This window comes from Cyprinus carpio, chromosome A12, assembly GCF_018340385.1.
Source record: "Cyprinus carpio isolate SPL01 chromosome A12, ASM1834038v1, whole genome shotgun sequence".
Taxonomy (NCBI): domain Eukaryota; kingdom Metazoa; phylum Chordata; class Actinopteri; order Cypriniformes; family Cyprinidae; genus Cyprinus; species Cyprinus carpio.
Window position 1 is genome coordinate 21255307 of NC_056583.1, and position 19982 is coordinate 21275288.

The 19982-nt window shown below is 35.9% G+C and overlaps 1 pseudogene; it reads right to left on the reverse strand.

Annotated features, from left to right (window-relative positions):
- LOC122147062 overlaps positions 1-5367 on the reverse strand; it is a 75784-nt pseudogene extending 70417 nt beyond the window's left edge.
- Positions 5368-19982: the final 14615 nt, after the last annotated feature.

Below are 19982 nucleotides of genomic sequence, written 5' to 3' on the forward strand. Positions count from 1 at the left end.
GTATTTTAATCAAATAAATGCAACTTGGTGAGCAAAGGTGAGCAACTTTTTAAAAATATTTAAAAAAGTCTTATTAACCCCAAACTTTTGAATGCGTACAATAATGATTTTATGATAATCGGAGGAAGCTGTGCTGAAGTTCTGAAATCACATTTGCGTGCATATTCAAATTCAAATTCATTAAAGATTGACACCAGTTGTTCAGTGCATTAACCCAATATGATTCTAAATAGACAAAATAAAGAATGAGATTTGAGATATTTTCAGTGAATAACAACTTATTTTTGGCATGCTCTTCACATAACGGAATTTTCACACTGGTACATTGTTCCTTTGTAACATGCAATGACTACACATATATGGACATATATTGTAGTAAAGCACAGTAAGTTTCAAATTCGTTTGATTGACTTGAATTTTCTATGTGAGTTTGAGAGCTGAATCTGATCCGATTTCAAATAAGTATTGATTCATCTTTCAGACTGGAAAGGAAAATCTTATATTAGCATCTTGTCTATGGCTCTCTTTACATCTTTATACCAGTTACTGTAGGGTAACAAGAATATACATTCCAGGGTTGAGGATGGCCATACTGGGTTACTGCTTCACCTGTGAGAGGCTTACAACTTTCAGAGCGAGATTATTCAGGGTGGGTATATAGTCTGACCATGTGTCAAAGCTCCATTGCTCGGTCGAAATGCACTTGTGTGTGTTTCCGTGTTAAAAAAGTATATTGCCTGTGACTCCTCTCACACACACTGTTAGGTCTCTATCTCCAGTCAGGAAAACTTATAGCCTTTGCTTGGATTATATGACTATTTAGTTATATTTTATAGAGCAATTGGCTATAGTTGGGTAGACTAAAACACTTCACATTACTACTAATAGCTTCAGCAGTTCTTTTACGAAACTGCAAGTTAGACATCCAACGGCCATTTTACAGCACGAAGATAACCTTGATGTACAACGTTTTTAACTCCCACAAGGAAACATACTGCTAATTTAATTGCTCAAATGGCAAAACATACTCAAGCTGCTCAGAGATAGTGAAAATGAGACAGCTCTTTTCACAGACAATATAACTCACCCTGACATGTCTGCCGGAGAACATTGTGACAACCTTGAGCGACTGACTTCTCACAAGAGGACAAAACAGAATATGACATATATTTAGAACAGATATAACTGCAGTCCTAAAAGCTAAACTGAAAATACATTAAATTGAAATAGGCCTGATGAATAATGTTAACTCTTTCAATATATAATTTATAATCATGTATGGTTCACTCATAAAATGTTTGTTTACTTTTCTTATTCTGGTTATATAACACTCTTTTTTAACATTAATCATATTTATCCTAAAATGTATCCTAAAAAAAAAATATTTACAATTTAATTCTGTATTAAGTAATTAAAAATGTATTTGTAATAATGTATTTGTTTTTATTATTATTATTATTATTATTATTATTTATGTAAAGTACATAATACTTCTTTAGGATATAAGATTCAACCTCAATAAAATCAAGATACTTATTACTTAAAACAATTATATTCATACAGTGTACGTCAATCTTTAATCATAGGAAATTGTCTAATACGATGCAATTTGCTCTGCACAAGTCAATAGAATATGTATTTATCATGTTCTTTGTTCCAATCTGCATAACAGGCCTAAATACTGTATGGGCAGACCCATTTAAAAATTATAAAATACATTTTAAAAAAATGATAAAAAAATATAAAAGAGTCATCTCCCATCTCATTTGTACTAACATTCGCCTTACCTGTATTCTACATGAGCATATTCATTCATTGCTAAATAATTGTGTATGGGATTAAGTTCGTTCAGAAAGACCTTTACAGTACGTAGTAGAGTATGTTATGCCTGCTCACTCAGTACAAGAAGTTATGCTTTTCAAGTGATAATTGATTATAGTTCTGAAGTCAAGAAAGAACTGAAGCGGACCAGAATATTTTTTATTATTTTTTTTGTTCAGAATATCTGTCAGCTTTATTAATACTTTTCAAATCTTCGCTCTATTCTAAGCACACTTAAAGTGTTAGACTTGTAAAAGCGTAGTAGCAAAGGTCAAATCTTTATTGTCAGCTCAGCCTCAGTCTTATGCAGAGAGCTTGTGTGCAGGATCTGTGCTGAAAGATAGTCCATTCACTTCCTCTCATTATAGACTTTGCCGTCCGAAAGACAGAAAACCCTCTACAGGAACTTTTCATCTCTCAAGGACTAATACTTTGAACTTGGCACACGAGTGCATCTGTAATCTAATTTATCACTGTCTACCTGAAGCGTCTACAGCTTAGGAATTATGATCAGCGAACGAAACACAGGTGTAACACACTGGCTCTCTGCTGGAGGGCAAGCGCGTTTGGAATAAAATGCAGGGCTATATGAAAACACGCGCTCAGCTGCATCTGAATCCCTGGTCTGTTTTCAATAGAACTTGTTCACTGTGGGTAAATTAAATATTTTAAGGGGTCACTTCATGCATTGAGATGAGTGGACTGGATTGCTGGGTGTGCACGTTTCACACTTGGCCACATAAATGCATCTCCACAAAACGGATCTGATCTAGTATTCCCATGCTACAGCTTCGGCTCATTTCGGAATTGCAGAGCTTCCAAACTTCTGCATGCTGATGTTTCTTTGGAAGGTGGAAAACTGTAAGTTTCAATCTTTAATCTATATAGAAAATAATAGCTAAGCAAAAATTTAAGTTATCATTAAAAAAGCACAGCATGTTACACTGTAAAAGTTACATGGAGAAAGCTTCGAATAGCTTTCCTGCTACTGCCTGAAAGATTGCTTGAGTAATTAATTAAACAGACGAATGATCCTTTCCAAATTAGACATCGCTATTTTTGATCATAACCAGCTGAGAAAATTCCCCACTTCTGAACACAATTACTGTTAATCAAACATCACTGTCACCCAAAAGAGTTAATGAATTAAAGAGAACATCTTGTGTTTTAATGCCAATTATGGCAAAAACACAAAAGTACACAGACACAAAAATCTTGTATTTGCATTAAAAATGTTTTTAATGTGAACACGAGTATCTTATATAACAGAACTGAACTTTTTATGTCATGCTCTATTAGTCATCCATGCGCCATCTTTGGGGGTATGTACCTAATTACTGTTTCTCGTTGAGGTTGAGTTTATCAGACTGTTTCGCCAGACCTGTTTGGGCAATTCATTAAAAAGAATGATTCCTTTCTCAATCAGACATCACTATGTTTTTGATTACCAGCAGCCAACTGTAGGATGCACGAATACCCAGAGCTGAACGTTCCCCACACTCCGAACGCCAAGGCGTTCCAGTAAATCAGTTGTTATTGTATTTTGTATTGTTAATTGTTATTGTGTTATTATCCCAGTTATGGCCAAAATATAATTCATGGAAACACAAAAATGCTTACATTTGCATTCAAATGCGAGCATCTTAATCATCGCATTATAAAAACTTTTTGTTGTGCTATTCTCGTCAGTCGCCGCCATCTTTGTGAATTATTTAAATGCTGCTTCTCGATAAATTGAAGCATGAAAGTGAAGTCCTTACCCCCCACAAAAAAAAAAAAAAAAAAAAAAACGGACGTTTGCTAGGGTATATAAAAGAATTGATGAATAATAACAATCGATACAAATTCATAAGGGATTCCAAAAAGTGTAAAATAGTTACAGATTGCAATGAGATTGTGTTGCTCCATATCATTGAACAAATTAATTTTTAGTTCGATATTTTCCATTATTGTCAATGTGTAAATAATGTATTAAATCAACGTTGTTAAAGTGCATTTTTCTAAGAGTGCAAGTCTGGCACTCTCTGGAAAATGTCTTAAAAAATTACCTTATCATGCACATATAACAGCCACAGAGGGATAAAAAGGGTCAGACTATGCTTTATTATAGAAACACGTCAGTTTAACCACATGCCAGGATTATTTAAAAGGACAGAGTTCAAAAGATACTGCAAAACCAGGAAGACCCCTAACGACGCAGGGTACGCTATAAAGTGGTGTAGTATCCAGTACATTTTCAGGTTACAAGAATCAAATAGCATATTCGTTTATGCATACAATTCATGGGTCTTGTCATTTACGCCTTCTTAAGCAGCCTTCAGGCCAATTGTTGATAACCCACACTATGATTGAAAATGAGCGGAAATTTGAAGTCCTTTTGGATTCATTCATAAGCACAAATCAAAACCGACTCTCTTCCCACAACAAACACACAGACAGAGGGAGTGACAGCCTTGCTTCGGGTATTTGCTCCATAAAAATCAGCTGACAATCCTCTGAGATTATTACATCAAGTTAACTAAGAAGATTAAGTTACAATGGAAAAGCTGTTTAAAAAAGAAAACTAGAAGATGAGCTGCAAGAGTCTAAGGGAGTAAAAGGAATACAGAAAGCGTTGTATCTAAGCCCTCTGATGAAATGTTAGTCAAACAGCGAGCCAGAAATCACAAAGGTATAGGAAAATGGGTGCTGGGTCATAAATTCTACCGCATTACCTGAAAACACGCCTGGTTTTAGCAGCTAGAGTTGGGATATTTTCCCCTGGAGGCCGCAGCTGGCCTACATATGCTCAACTGCTGGTTTGATTTGTCCGGCAGCAGTGGCTTTTTCCTGACGCTTGGAAAATTCCCATTTCCTTGGACTGATCCAGGTGGTCTCAACGAGCTAAAGTGTTGTTTAGATTAAAACTGCAAATGAGGGGGAAAAACAGAAAAATCAATTACAGGAAGGATTAGAAAAACTCCAAGTTTCCCCAGAACAGTTTGTTCCTTGCCCACGAGCGGATATGAGTATAAACACCAGAACTGCATTTACAATGAATGGGAAGTTATTAACGTTGCATGAGGACTTTTTGCAAACATTCGTTTTCTTTGGTTTAAAAAACATCTCCAGAAAAAAAAAAAAAATGATAAAAAAATAAGAAAAGTTGCCTTTACATGTGCTCTCTTTGCATTCTCTTCTTCTTTTTTTTTTTTTTTTTTTGGCATGTATATATTATTATATTATATTAATAGAAACTTTATATATAAGATATATATATTAAACAGTTTGGAAAGACTCTTTGCATCAGTAACGATAGGAAAATTAAAAGATGAAGACATTCTGTATTATCATGAAAATAACGTCACTTAACGGTTCATACAAATAGTGCTAATTATTTATTTATTTATTTATTCTGTTGATTTTGAGATGAACTATGACATTTTTTACAGGTTTTGTGAGATTCGCACTCCAAAACTAAATATAATTAAATACCATGAATGCTTCCTTTACCTTGTAGTCAGGCACACGTTTTTCCACCCAGCCCTTGCCGTAGTGTGGCGGCATGACCGTCCGGATACATGAGGACCACTGGAATTAGATCTCACACTTGGCAGACAGGTTGGAAACCCCACACATGAGCCTGGCATGGCACAATCCCACTGGGACAGCAAGTCGGCAGAGAAGTGTCCTGATATTACCACTGAGACTATCAGATCCACCGCATTCAGAAGAAGTGAAGAACTGAATCAGACTTGGGTGGATGGAAAGCTGCCAAGAAGCATTTGAAGCTACAGGAATTTATGGGGAAAAGTTAAGCAGTCTTTTTGGCATAACACTGCTGTTCCTTCTTTTCAGCACTCCCACCAACTGCAACAGGATAAATGATAAAATTCCTCAACTTCAACACAAAAACATTATTTTTTTTTTTTTTTTCCCTTATAACACTGATGACAGCAGATATTTCTGGAACAGGGAAGCTTCTAGTGCCACCATTATAGATTTTATATGATGACCTGTCACGATCGCAGTCATGTCAGCCTTTTTGTATCTCTACCCAATAACACTACTGCAGAAAAACTGCACAAGCATTAGTGGATCTGTACTCAGAATGATTCAGGAAAATGACTTCTTTTAACTTTTTATCCATGAGAAGACTTTCCAATCAAAAAAAAAAAAAAGCCACCACACACACAGCGTTTGGCGGGCTTTATTCTTAATATTCTGCTCTGTGTGTGTGATCAGGGTGCGTGTGTAATGTGTTCATTGCTGTGTGTTGTGCACTTTGGATGGGATAAATGTGTGATCATAATTCCGGCATGGTTCACCATGCATGGCCACATATCCCGTCACTTTTCTGTTTTTACTTCTCTATTCAATAGTGAAAGACTATCTGTATTTGGAGTTCATTGGATCACCAGTGTAAACTATTTCCTTGGCTTACCTTGATCTATCTTTTTATTTCTTCATAAATATAAAGATGTCATTGATGACCACTGATGGCTTCATTAATAATTTACCAGATTATCTTGATTGCTGGATGCTGCTGTTTGGCTGCCGCTCCAGAGCTCTGATATAAGCTTGCAACAAGTCAATAATATGAAAATCCAGAATCCGGCTATTTTGCGGAAGCCAAAATTCCCTGACTGATCCTTAAAGCTTGGTATTTTTATAGTAGTATACAGTACCCACTCAGAAAACCGCGCCGCATTACAAGGACAAATGGAGATGATGGACATCACATACATGTTGACTTTGAGCCAGGGAAATTTCTCTTTGCTTTCCCAATTCAGCTTATATCTGCTTTTCTGCATTCAGGTAGTATGCATAGCATCTGCTGTTTCTGATTACAGTTATGGTTTCAAGGCCAATGCCTCCTCGCGCAGTGTGCAAGCCAATCAAAAGGCTTCTTGAAGGCTGTCTGCTTTTAGCTCCAAAGTCTCTCATTTCCAAATAATGTACTCTTTCCTCCCACTGTCTCCTTAATATAGCACTACTCACCATCTGGTTTCCAGTACAGATGGAAGCTTACGATTCACAAAGCCATGCTGCTGCAGCTTCCTCTGAGCACGACTTTAATGATGTGAAAGCGCACCAAGTTCTCAGTGCCAGGGATGTGGGGACAGTGAAGATCATGCCTCTGCCGAACACGCAGGTGATTTCTCAAATGTCACGCTGAGTTTGAGTCATGAGGGGGAAGCAACGCTGCAGATGTGAGGGTCATCTTGGAGGACAGCGCCTCTAGTGGTGGAAGCAGGAGCTGATGGGAGTGATAATGCATAGAATTTTGAGTTTTTTCTGCTTTAACAGAGGCAAAATCAGTTCTCTCCAAAAGTGATGTTGATGGAAGCCCCGTTATCAACATCAGATATTGTCCTGCACATTTCAGTCCTTCCTGGCATATTCTAGCAGCTGCCAATCATTTCAAATAAAATTGTTTCAAGATTTAATCAAGACCTTGAATCATTGTAATTAGAAATGCACCTTGACTTGACTAATTCATTTTCACAGCAGTCAAAATGCTCAGAGATGAAGAGTACTTTTTTTTTTTAGCTTTTGTGTGCCAGTGATTTAAAACACTGAACTTAGTGATGTGAACTAATCTTAGTTCTGTGATTTACAGTATATTTGTATTTACTGCACAAATGGTAGCTGCATATCATTTTAATACACAGTACTATAGGATCTACTGAGGCTAATACCACAAAAAAGCTAATATTTTTGACCAAAAAAAAAAAAAAAAAGATTAAGGTTGTAGGCAAAACATTCTCACCACATACACATTATATTTTGTGGGGTATGAGCTCTGACCTTTGGCCAAAAAGAGACCCTTTATGCTTGCCTTGTACTGCACTCACTTGAGTCGTATTTACAACTTGGAAACTCTGACATAATTGCTTTAATATCCAGACTTGGGCAAACCATAAGCTTTCACTACAAGAACTATTGCTCTAGTGACTTAAGTTTTTGGTAATTTTTTTCCCCCCCACAACATATACATTGGTTTTTGCTGGCCATTACAAGTCATGTATACGTGCTGTATACCAAATAGCCATTTGATACGTTTTTGTTGGTATATTACACAATGAAAAAAAGCACTTAATTTGAAACCAACCCTTTGATCATATAAGATGACTATCTAGATGTGAATCGGTACAAATGTGTGAGTGGGTAATGTTTGTTATGTTTTGTCGATGAATGGGATGATGCTTTTTTCTCTCTCTCTCCTCCTCAAAATCTATTTTTAAAACTAGAGTGGGAAATAATCAATTTCCGACAGCATGTGAGGACAGCATTAACAAAAATAAATAATTGAAGTTTTTGTGGATTTCAGTCTATGTTTCTTCTAAAATACTCTCCTACAAGTTTTACACTAGCCTTGTCTTTGAAAATAGACCAAAACCACCCCAGGGCTGTATACATTTTGCTTTATTTTCTTTTAGTTTTTGAGGGGCTTCTAAACTAAAGGCTTCTGGCTATTTAAAAAAAAAAAAAAAGTATGAAGCCCTTCAGTTTTTATACCCCAGATTCCTGTTTTCAATATGAAATCACACAATTATTACATCAACACAGGAAAGAAAATGGCACGTGGGGTGTTTAATGCATAAGGGGTGATTTCTTAAAAGCCTTTAATGAGAAGCGTACAGTAATTGCTCTTTAGCTATTTTAATACTAATGACATTAACTTATCCAAATAATCCAACAGGGTATTGAGTAATAAGAGGTCGAATAGTAATGTATCTAAATTTTATGTTTCCAGATAAAATTATCTAGTAATAATTCATTTCAGGACATTTCTGCGGCCAGAACTTTAAAATTAAATTAAAGCCATAAATTGCATGAAATTAAAGCCATAAACTCATATTATGGACACAATTTTATCCTTAAGGACAATTGTAAAGCATTTTAAATGGTATTATGGTAACTCTTTAGATAGATGTCCTAAAAGCCTAACCCTGCAGCACCAGAGTAAAAAGTCAAAACTTTTTTTTTTTTTTTTGACAAAACTTTTCAACAAAGTCATAGTGAAAATAAGTTTACAGGTAAGAAGTGTTTTTCATTTGATTCGGCTGAAAGCAAATGTTTTGGATGCATGTGATTTATTATACATACATGTTCATATTGGCATGCACCACCATATCAAAATATCTACATAAATTCTGAAAACCTCATTCAGATTAAAAATAGAAGACATTAGTCTTTGAAAGAAAACGATGGTCTTCCAAAACATGGGACTGAACATCTAGTCTATATTCTATATATTGTATTATCATATTAATTACCAGTTGCTTATTATATATTTATCAATTCTGTACCTTTACAGAAACAGAGCCTTAATATACACAGTAAGCAAACCAAAAAGCAGCATTGTGGCAACAAGGAGAAACCTTTAATGAAACAAGACTTGGTCCTTATAGGCTATATTTCAGTAACGGATCATAAATTCATTCATTCATTAATTGGCTCTTTTAAACTCTATAAAATGTTCAGTAGATAATGTGGGGCTTTTTTATTTGCATGTGGAAGCCCTGTTACCTGAACACTGGGCAGACTGAACCTGACTGATGGTCGCGGGTTCCGCAGCGGCAGCGCGCATCACCAGGCACAAACGGATCGCAGGACATCTGCCATCCGAGACTGTCTGAATCACCGGAGGAGGACGAGAGGAGATGAGCACGGGAGGAACAGAACCCACCTACACAGTCCGGAGGTGGTCGGGACCATCCATAGCCACGGAGGAAGCTTCGGCGCTCACGTGCCACAGCTGAGGCTGAGCTTTAACGCGCTGGACCGGGATCATTCCTGCTGCATCCTCATATATCTCCTAACGAAGGATGGATGGAGAACTGAAGAAGCTGTCCGTGGAGTGACCGCCTGAAAAAAAAAAAGATAAATAGATTATCGCACACATGTAGCGCTACCCAGCGTCTCGAGTGACAAAAATATAGACGGTTTTTTATCATACTGGGCCAGTGTCCGTACATATTTCCTTTAATTTTATTGCATGCATGAATTAGTTTAAATGCATGGCCAAAACTCAAAGACCCCGTAAAAAGTGTGTAAGCGAATGTGTTCATTGGGTTACAGACAATCTTGTTGTAAACATACAAAACTCCATTATGTACAGGAGACTTTGAGAATCAGAATATGAATAAAACATATGCCCGCTGAAACATAATAAACAGGCTCCCTACCCAAATTATGCAGCACATGCATGCCGCATGGACTAAAACAAAGGTGGATGCAACGCAAAAACAAACTTAAATGGCAAAGTTATTAGGCCCGTTCACTAAATAAACCACAACAAGACTGCGCCTATGAAACTTCCAAGTTTTTTGTTGTTGTTGTTGTTGTTTTTGTTTGTTTTTTGTTGTTGTTGTTGTTGTTTTTTTAAAAACTGCACTGTCCCCACAGTCTCTGAAAGTTTATGGATATTTTGCTTAGCATATACAAACGCACAAAAACGTATATGCATAAATTATATTAAATGCATAAACAGAACTCAAACATACAAGACGACTCTTACATTAGCCTGTTTTTCTTTCTCCACAGATAATTCCTAAACCTGCAATCAACGAGAATCAGAAATCTGATAAAAAGCCCATTGAAAGAGTAATAAACCAGGCTCCCCACTCCCAAAAGCTCAAGTTGCAAGGCTCGTATCAAGGAGCTTTTTCTGTGTAACCTTAAGACGGAAAAGTTATGAGTGTGTGTGTGTTTGTGTGTGTGTGTGTGTGTGTGTGTGGTGTGTGTGTGTGTGTGTGTGTGTGTTTGTGTGTTCGTTTATTTTTGAAAATACACCAAATATTAGATCCAAACTCACCTACTGTATGAGGGGTATCAAAGTCCCTTTTAGTTCAACCTAGAGCCATGTCTCTTAGTGTTTCGTTGGAAATCAATAGAAAATAACGCAAAAATACAAAACTGGGTCATTAAAAATGAAACTGTGTCTGCAGACGACGATTTCTAAGAATATCCGGTAGAATGGTGTCCAAAGAGCATAGAATACACGGATCTCCGTGCGTGCGTTCACGCGCCGTGGATCGCGATCTCCATGTGTACGATCACAAACCGGCGGGTTTGTTCCATCTCGCTCACAGAGGGAATCTTGTTGAAATCTGTTCACTGTCAAGCCGACGAGATTCTTCAGCCTCACGCAGTGGTGAACTCCGTAAGAAGCATCTCAAAATCATCCCACAATCACATTATAATCCTCTTTTTTTTTTCTCAATTCATGCTTGTAGAACTTGTGTATGTTATGTGAGCAATCATCGTGGGATGTGACAGGGTATAGCCTACTGTGTTTCTTGTCTTCTGTTGAAAGTCCTCCTGCTAGCAGTCCAGAACCGGGTGCATTTGCTTTCTGAGCGGAGTTCCTGATGGCGCCGTGCGCAGCACAACATCAAGTGCGTCGGACGCGCAAAGACGCAACTCGGCTGCACTCTGATGAGCTGGGATGATTAGAATAATTGTGACAACTATTTTAACTCTGAACCAGTGACATGATGTATCTTGTTTAAAACCTACATGAGAGTTTATTTAACACCCTCATGCTCTCTGTTTTGGGTACCCCAGGGGTTCCTTTCGTTTGCTTTTTTTCTTTCTTTCTTTCTTTATTTATTTCTTTCTTTTTTTTCATAAACAACTAAAATTGACGAGAGTCAAAAATCTGAAAAGTGCATGGCATATAGAGGCTTTAACATTCAAATTAATAATAATAATAAAATAATAATAATAATCTGCTAGTTTGTGATTAGATCAGAACATTAAAATATAAACTAATAATATATTTTTAAAAATTAAACTTCAGTATTTTACTTGATTAAAATGGAAGAAAAATACTTGCAAAAAACCTCTGAAATCATATTTTTATTTTATTTTAATGCTAGGATTTTGCTACTCTGTTCATAAAAACGTCTGAACACATATAGATTTTGTCCATCATTACAGCAGTTGTACCCAGAGGAAAATATCTTGATGGGGAGCTTTCCAATTATGCCTTGGCCAAGGGGGGGCCTGGAAGGCAAAAACCCGTTTCTCATATTTTTCTTATACCACCAGGGCTTTTCTTTTCTTTTCTTTTCTTTTCTTTTCTTTTCTTTTCTTTTCTTTTCTTTTCCTTATCAATCAATCCTCTATGGTGACTTTGAAGCACAAGTCATCATATTTTTCTTATACCACCAGGGGATGTTTGAACCAGCCATATAGAGGGATATATAGTTTTCTCTCTGTCTCTCTCTTTTGCCCACAACTGGGTGTCTCCTGGTGAGTGGATCAACCATCCTGTGAATGTCATAAACCGCTGTGTGCAAACAAAAATGATATAATAAGTGGAAGTTGAAGTTGAAATCCCAGTCCTGGGTTTAGAGTCTGGTGACTGGTGTGAAGTGGTGTTGTGGCTCCAGGGCTGGTGACTGTTCCCACAAGGAATTTCCATTATTCACATTATATCCATTGTCGTCCTTGAGTATGTACATGACACCATTCTTTCTAATAGGGACATGAAAAAGTTTTATCGTGTTTATTTATTTATTATTATTATTATTATTTTTTTTTTTGTTTTTATTAGTTTATTATATTATTATTATCTATTTTTTTGTCCAGTGCTGAGTTCCTTATCAATACTACGTAACTTCTTTCTAATATAGACATGAACAAGCTTTTATCGTGTGGTCACGGTCGTTTTTTTTTTTAACTGTGAAATCCTGATAAATGAGGACTGTTTTTTAATAAATTTAGGGGACATATGCTGCGTACTGGTACGATAATATATTCAGAATTTAAATAAAGCGTGTTTCTCTAGGAGCGGACTGTCTTACGAAGTATAAGCAACAACAACAACAACAACAAAAATGTTATCGGTGATTAGTAGTTTGGCTGGGTTTGGAGTCGATTACTTGAGTCTTGACACTAGGGGCAGAACTTCGCGGGGTTTGTTCATCCTACAGAAAATTTGGGTAGGGAAACTCAAACCGAGTTTTGTGTGTTTTAATCTACTTCCTCCATTTTTCAGGTAAAGGTTAGTTCATCTGTTAATAATGTGTGTGAAATAATGTTTATGCTGTTTGAAGTCATAGATGTGATTATGTTGATTACAGTAAGTGTTGTTTGTGATGTTTAAAAGCATAGACCGGTATTTCAGAGAGATTGAGTGAGAGCTCAGAGCTGCACATTTAGCATTAGTGTTGGGAGGCCCATATTTGAGGATTTATGGTGATTATTTGGCATTTTGTGTCACCTTGGACCACAAAACCAGTCATAAGGGTTTTTTTTTTTCTTTAATTTTGTAAATAAATCACATAGAAGTTGAATACATAAGCTTTCCATTGATGTATGGTTTGTTAGGATAGGACAATATTTGAATTGAGAGATACAGCTTATTGAATATCTGAGGGGAGATCCAGGTCAAATAAGTTATATTTTCTATTTTATGTTTAAATCTGTTTATTTAATGTTGATTATGTAGACTCACTGGTAGATAGTGGAGTATTAAGAAATGTCGTGGAATAAGGGAATTATAAAGAAATTTAAATATACAGTACATGCATTTTCCAGATAAAGATAATTGCTTGCAATGATGAGCTGAATTAGGAATCGTTTTTTGTACTGGATTTATATGCAAAATCTTATTTAAAATTTAGGCCCGTGAATGCCTCAACATATCTATTATCGGTACATGCATATTACTATAACGATGTACAACATTACTAGTATGTCTGAAACTGTTCCAATGCATTTAAGAAAGGATGCCAATGCTGTTTTTGAAAGATTCTTGTTGTCAATTGCATTATAGGAGATTCTACATAAAAAAGTTCATGGTGGGGAAACCTTGTGGTTTTAATTTTTTCTCCACACTTTTTCAGCCGGACAACAATATCAGCAAAACACTTTCAGGATGAGCCTAGATCCCGCTGAATTCTTACACTGCTATTCAAAAAATGTTTGTTTTGAAGACTCTTATGCTCACCAAAATTAGGCTGCACTTCTACTTTTCCCCGCTAAGCTGAATAAAAAGTATTAACTTCTATTTCAAATAAAGTAAAAAAAACTAAAACAACTTAACGAACACCATTCTATTGAAACAGTAGTGGATATGTAGATAAACAATGACTTTTTGATAGCCAACTTTTTTGGCATAGTTTCCCCATAAAGCTTTCATTGTAACACATCGTGTGCTCTGCCAAAGTCCGGTTCTTTCGTCGTGCTTTTGTGAATTATTTATCATTAATGGTGATAAGCGGGTCCAAACTGCTTAGTACTAGGGGTAGGTTCTCGCTGTCTTTGACCGGGTGAGAACTCAACAATTTGACTTGACATTGAGGGAAGCCTTGGGCCAAAGACTTCTTAATTTTTGTTCAGCAAATCTTGATTTTTCATATCTTTGTGATCTCACACCCCAGGCTCTCCAGCAGTTCTGTTTCGCCATGCTTTTAAAAATGGATCTCTGCTTATAATTAGGGGACTGTTGTACTTTCTGTTGTCATCTAGATTGGTTTGGAGAAAATGGCTGGATACCAGCGGCTGTCGGCACAGAATAAGGCCCTGCCAGTGCTGTAACGATAAGAGATTATTTGACTGGAGCTGTTCTGTTGTGATATTCCAGTTTTGGGGTCTGCCCGTAGGAGTTGTTTGGATCAATAAGCTGCAATTTCTCTGAAGAAGGCAAAATCTGGATGCAGAAATGAAATTTCTCAACCATTTCTGATTGGATTAAAACCTCACCCCTCAATCACATCGTATGGTCACAATGCCTGGGGCACATCTACTTACTTTTTCGGATTACCAATGGAGTGTGGAGGAAAGCATGACAGAATATTTTGAGCATTACAATAATATTCAGAAGTCAGGTGCCACCAATCACCACCTTAGTTACCTGAGCAACAGTAGAGGCTGATAACAAAATTATGGATGCATGGACATTCATTTTATCATTTCGCTAATAGTATTAAAGAGACACATAACCATTGTAAATGGTGTGTTACTTAGAGGGAATTGGCTTAACAAGGGCCCGCAAGACTATTGAAACATATTGCCTTGACATTGAAAGGCTTTGTGGTATTTCTTTCAGAGAAAACATGAATGTTAATGCCCTCACAGCTGGACAAATGGACATATGCTAAAGACAGAACACATGGAGAGGTTAATTACAGGGGCAATCTGGTGTATTTATGGACTGGCCTGGACACAATTACATACTCTTGTATAATTTAAGATTCTTTAATGCACAGTGGAACTTATTCATGAGGGAATGCTTATGTGTTTAGGTGCGCATTAATAAAATGACACAAATAACTCTTTGCTACTGATTACACTTCAAGAAAAAAAAAAATTAAAAGGCATGGAACGCATCGTGCCATCATTGGAACTGGAAGAAAATGACCGTTTTCGAACAGGAGTTTATTGCTACTCCCATATGTCATTGGTCAGGCAAAGAAAAAAAAAATTCTGAGTTGAGTTCAGTTGAGGAGTGGAAGAGAAAGAGTTAAAAGTAATAGAGCTTCATGACATCAGCTGAAAGGAAAATCATTTCACATTATTACATTTAATTGATCACAATAAGGTTGTGAAAGTGCATTATGGGTCAGCAGCTTTTGAGTTTTCCTGTCAGAAAAGTGCATGTCTACTTAGAATTATAACAGAGAGTTAAAGGATGGATGGATGGAGTCTAGGGCTCCAAACATAAAAACATCAGTGTCAACAAAACATAGGGTTAAATGAATGTCAATAGTTATTTAAAGTTATTATTCAAATTATTTAACGAAGGGGGCCTCCTACAGGGCTGCAAGATGGAAATTATTTAAAGTAAATTATGTTTAAATTTAAAGTGCTGCTGTAAACTTCTGAAGACCACAAATTCATCACAGTTAATTATATTAATCAGTTTACACATATACTTTGTTCATCAAAACTAAAATTTGAAACCAAGCAGATAAAAAAGTGGAATATGAATAACAGGTATAATGCTGAGTTATTGTCAATGATTTGCTGTGAATAATGCCTGATGGAGTCATAGCCTGAGGATACCACACTTCCTAAACCTGGTCATTTACATGTGTGCTCTGATTATCCACAAACCTCTGTTAGACCGCACTTGGGAACCAGTTAGAGGTTTTCCTCTGCTCTGCTTGTTTGTTGTCATGCTAGATTCTGGAACAGGAATATTCCCATCACTGTTGCTGTATTACAAAAGTGCTTGTTCATACCACAGCTGTCGAGGCACTGGAAAATTGATGTATCGCTTCTCCTCTTCAGGAAAGTGTTGATTGTGCAGGAAGGATCCTCTGACATCTAGGATGAAAACACAGTGATGTGGAAGAATTGGTGTTGTGGTGTAGTTATAGTTCACTCAAACTCCATATATCATTCTGCAATCTGTATGACCAACTTTCTTGTGCAGGCACAAAGTTCTAAGTCACTGCTAATATTGCCTTTACCCTTCAGGGGCCTTTGGGAGATAAGCTTCTGCAAAATATTTAATAGGATTTATTATTATTATTTTGAAAGAGATTCAGAAGCACATTCAGCAAGGATGCATTAAATTAAACCGTGACAAAAGACTATTTCAAATAACTGTTGTTCTTTTGGGCTTTCTATTCATCAAAGAATCCTACAAAAAAAAAAAAAATAAAAAAAAAATCATGTTTTCCACAAAAAATCTTATGTGTGTAGCACAACTGTTGATAATACGTTAACAACATTGACAACATGTTAGTTGATAACAATGGTAGTCCATTTATCTCCATTTTGTCTTCTTTTGGATAAAGCTTGTTTAAGGACGTTCTAATGCATGTCATGTGTTTTGACTCTGAGTAACTTTTGTGAATTTGTTGACCTCTGAAGAAATCCTTTTTATTTTTTATTATACTTTCATCATCATGGCTGAGTTTTGCTGATGTTCTTGACAGCATACCTCAAAAGCATGCCTTTACCAGTAAGTGTTTTTTTTTGTGAGGTAAAAAAAAAAAAGGTTTTTGGGCAATTAAACATAAAAAGAGGGGGATAGTTGTGGGTAAATGTTTCATTTCCGATTCCGATGTAACTGCTTTAGTGCTTTCCCATATCTCTTGCCACTTTGAACAAACTGCAGCCTGACTTTATTTGGGGAAGGTAGGTGGCTTTTGCCCGCACACCCGACCCCACAGCTACATTACCCATTGTGCCCAGGACCCCAGTCCACTCTGAGTGGTCCTTGACTCCTGAAGAGAGCTAGGTGACACCTTTTGCCAGGAGTGGAAAGACAGGTTTGATAAATGCATCCATTAGAAGCGGGAAAAAAAAAACAAGGGAGCATTTTAGCCCAATTGCGATAATGAAAGCAGGGAAATTATGATTCAGTGTAATTATTACAGTCAGGAGGGTAACTAGGTGCATGTGTTTTTATGTGTTTTCCCCAGTGAAATAACTAGTTTAAACCAGCATGAATTTTCAAACTTGTCCAAGCTGGTTAGCTCTGATATAACTAGTAGATAAGGGAAAAAAAAAAACGTTTTTTTTTTTTGTTGTTTTTTGTCTCAGCATAACTTACGCGTGACTCAGCACGGTCACATCAGTGAATCTGGCTGACCAGTGTTAACTATTATATAGTTAGTTGAGAAGCATGGCTGGCTACACCAGCATCCAAATATTTATGTATGTATTTATTTATTTATTTGGCAATCACCCTTTTGCTTAAGAAATACAAGCACAAAGTTCCATCTATCCATACTAGAGGTTGCACAATACAATGTCGGGCGATAATTAATGCGCATCTCGTAAGCAAAAAAAACGCGGTTATCTAATTCAGCGGTAAATTTCATCAGGTGCATGAGATTTCACATAGAGCAGGTTACTAAACAGAGCCGTTGTTAAACTGACAAAGCTGCGCGAAATGCGCTGATAATGAAAAGTGGATTTGGCGCAGCTTGTCAATAGTAAAAACAACTCGGGCTAATGTAGTAACACGCTGCTCTATGTGAAAATCAAAAAAAAGGCACCTGATAAAAAAAACACATGGGATGGAATGATGAGAAAAACGAGATTACCTACGCGGATCGCATGAAAATAGGCCGAGCATTTTATTTCATGCACCCCTAATACATACATGCATAAAAAAAGTAGTATGAATTTCATTCTTAATATTTTGAAGATTGTTGGTAACCAAACAGTTGATGTTCCCCATTGACTCCCATAGATTTGTCCCATACTATGGAAATCAATGTCTACCAGCTTAACTGTCTGGTTATAACATTCTTTTGTTCAGCAGAAGAAGGAAACTCATACAGGCTTGGAACAACTGTGTTATGTAAATAATACACTAATCCGCTTAGCTGCATATTTATTTATTTTATTTTTCTAGGATGTTGTGTTGAATAAAGTTGAAAGCATTCATTTGAAATAGAAATTATTTTATTATATATTTTTCTGACACTTTAGTGTACTTATTGTCACTTTTGATCAATTGAATTAATGTATAATTGCACAAAAAAAACTACTGGCACAGAACTTTTGAAGAGCAAGTAAGTAAATGAATGAATGGCATGCTAGAACAAATGCTATTTTGATGTCAATGTCTTTTTGTTTTTCATAAAGACATGCATAAAAATAACTACAATAAGACTACAGGTTTGGAATTTTTAAAGCATTTGCATGTTGACATCCATGTGGCATAGTGTGTGTGTGTCATTAGAAAATCTTTAAAATGAAAAATTACATGTTTCTCACATTAATGAATTTTCTTGTACAATATGAATTCAAGATGATTATATATATATATATATATATATATATATATATATATATATATATATATATATATATATATATATATATATATATATATATATATATATATATATATATAGTTTTTTTTTTTTTTTTTTTTGAACTGTTGTACCACATATCCATCAGCTTTGATAACTTAAATTAAGAGAATTGCACCTTTCTTCCATCAGTGTTTCATCTCTAAACTCTATATCGGCATGCGGTGGAGTCAAGTGCTACTCCATCATAAAAGCCAGCTTGCTCTGTATCACTTACAATTACCCCGATACCCTGTGGACCCTGGCACATCTGTGTATAGTGGCCATAAGGGAGACCTAGTCCTGGAATTGGCAGATAAGATTCTGCTCCCAAGAGTCTCATAAAGCCTCAGATCAAAATCAGCTCCTCATACCTTTCGCTCCAGGTTCTGTCACACTTCATCTAAAAGAAGCAGGCATCTGCTTAACCTACCATGCAGGAGCCGAAAAAAAACGTCTACTAATGCTCCTTTTAGACCAAAAAGACCCAAAAAGCAAAACTATGGGTTTGCAGTTATTATAAATGACCTACATTTCCTTTCTGATCTTAACCATAATCAAAAGACACTTTGATGCTTCATTGTTATGCTGCCAGGGCTATGAAATGAAAGATACAGAAATGTTACACACTGTAAATTGCATACAGTGGCCTGAAGTATTAAGACACTTAAGTCACATTTACAATGTCTGAATATCAAAGCATTATGATTACAATATCAAAGCAATTGGCCTCTGTAACAAATGATGCAAAAAGCTATTCTCAGAAATATTTTTTTCATGCATCGTTGTATATTCTAACTTGATATATATATAGAGAGAGAGAGAGAAAGAGAGATATTTCTTTTTAACATAAATATATCTCTCTATGCATGTATGTATGTATGTATGTATATAATATTTTATTGCTTGAAATAAAGCTAGAATAAAATATTACATTTAAAAAAAATCTAAATAAAAGCTGCCTTGGCAACTAAATTAAATAAGTTTAAGTTGTAGCACTAAAATTACAAACTGTAAAATAAAAACTACAGCTGAGATAAATTAAAAAATAAAAGTGTAAATAAGTAAATTAATAAAGAATGAATGCTTAACAAAAGAAATAAAGTTAAAATGAATATATATGTATGTATGTATGTCTTTACTGTCACTTTTGATAAATTTGATGCATCATTGCTAATAAATATAGATTCTAAAAAAAAAAAAAAAAAAAAAAAAACTTAGAATCTTGATGGCTAATGTACTATGGCCAGCACTAATAAAATATATTTTGCCGCACCTATTTGTGTAGTTCCAGGATCTTCCAGCAGGGACCAACACAACCCAACGCTCGAAACTTGACATCTGATCTACATCTATAATCTTAGACTTGGCTCTCAATCATGTAGTGGCTAGATCAATCGTTTG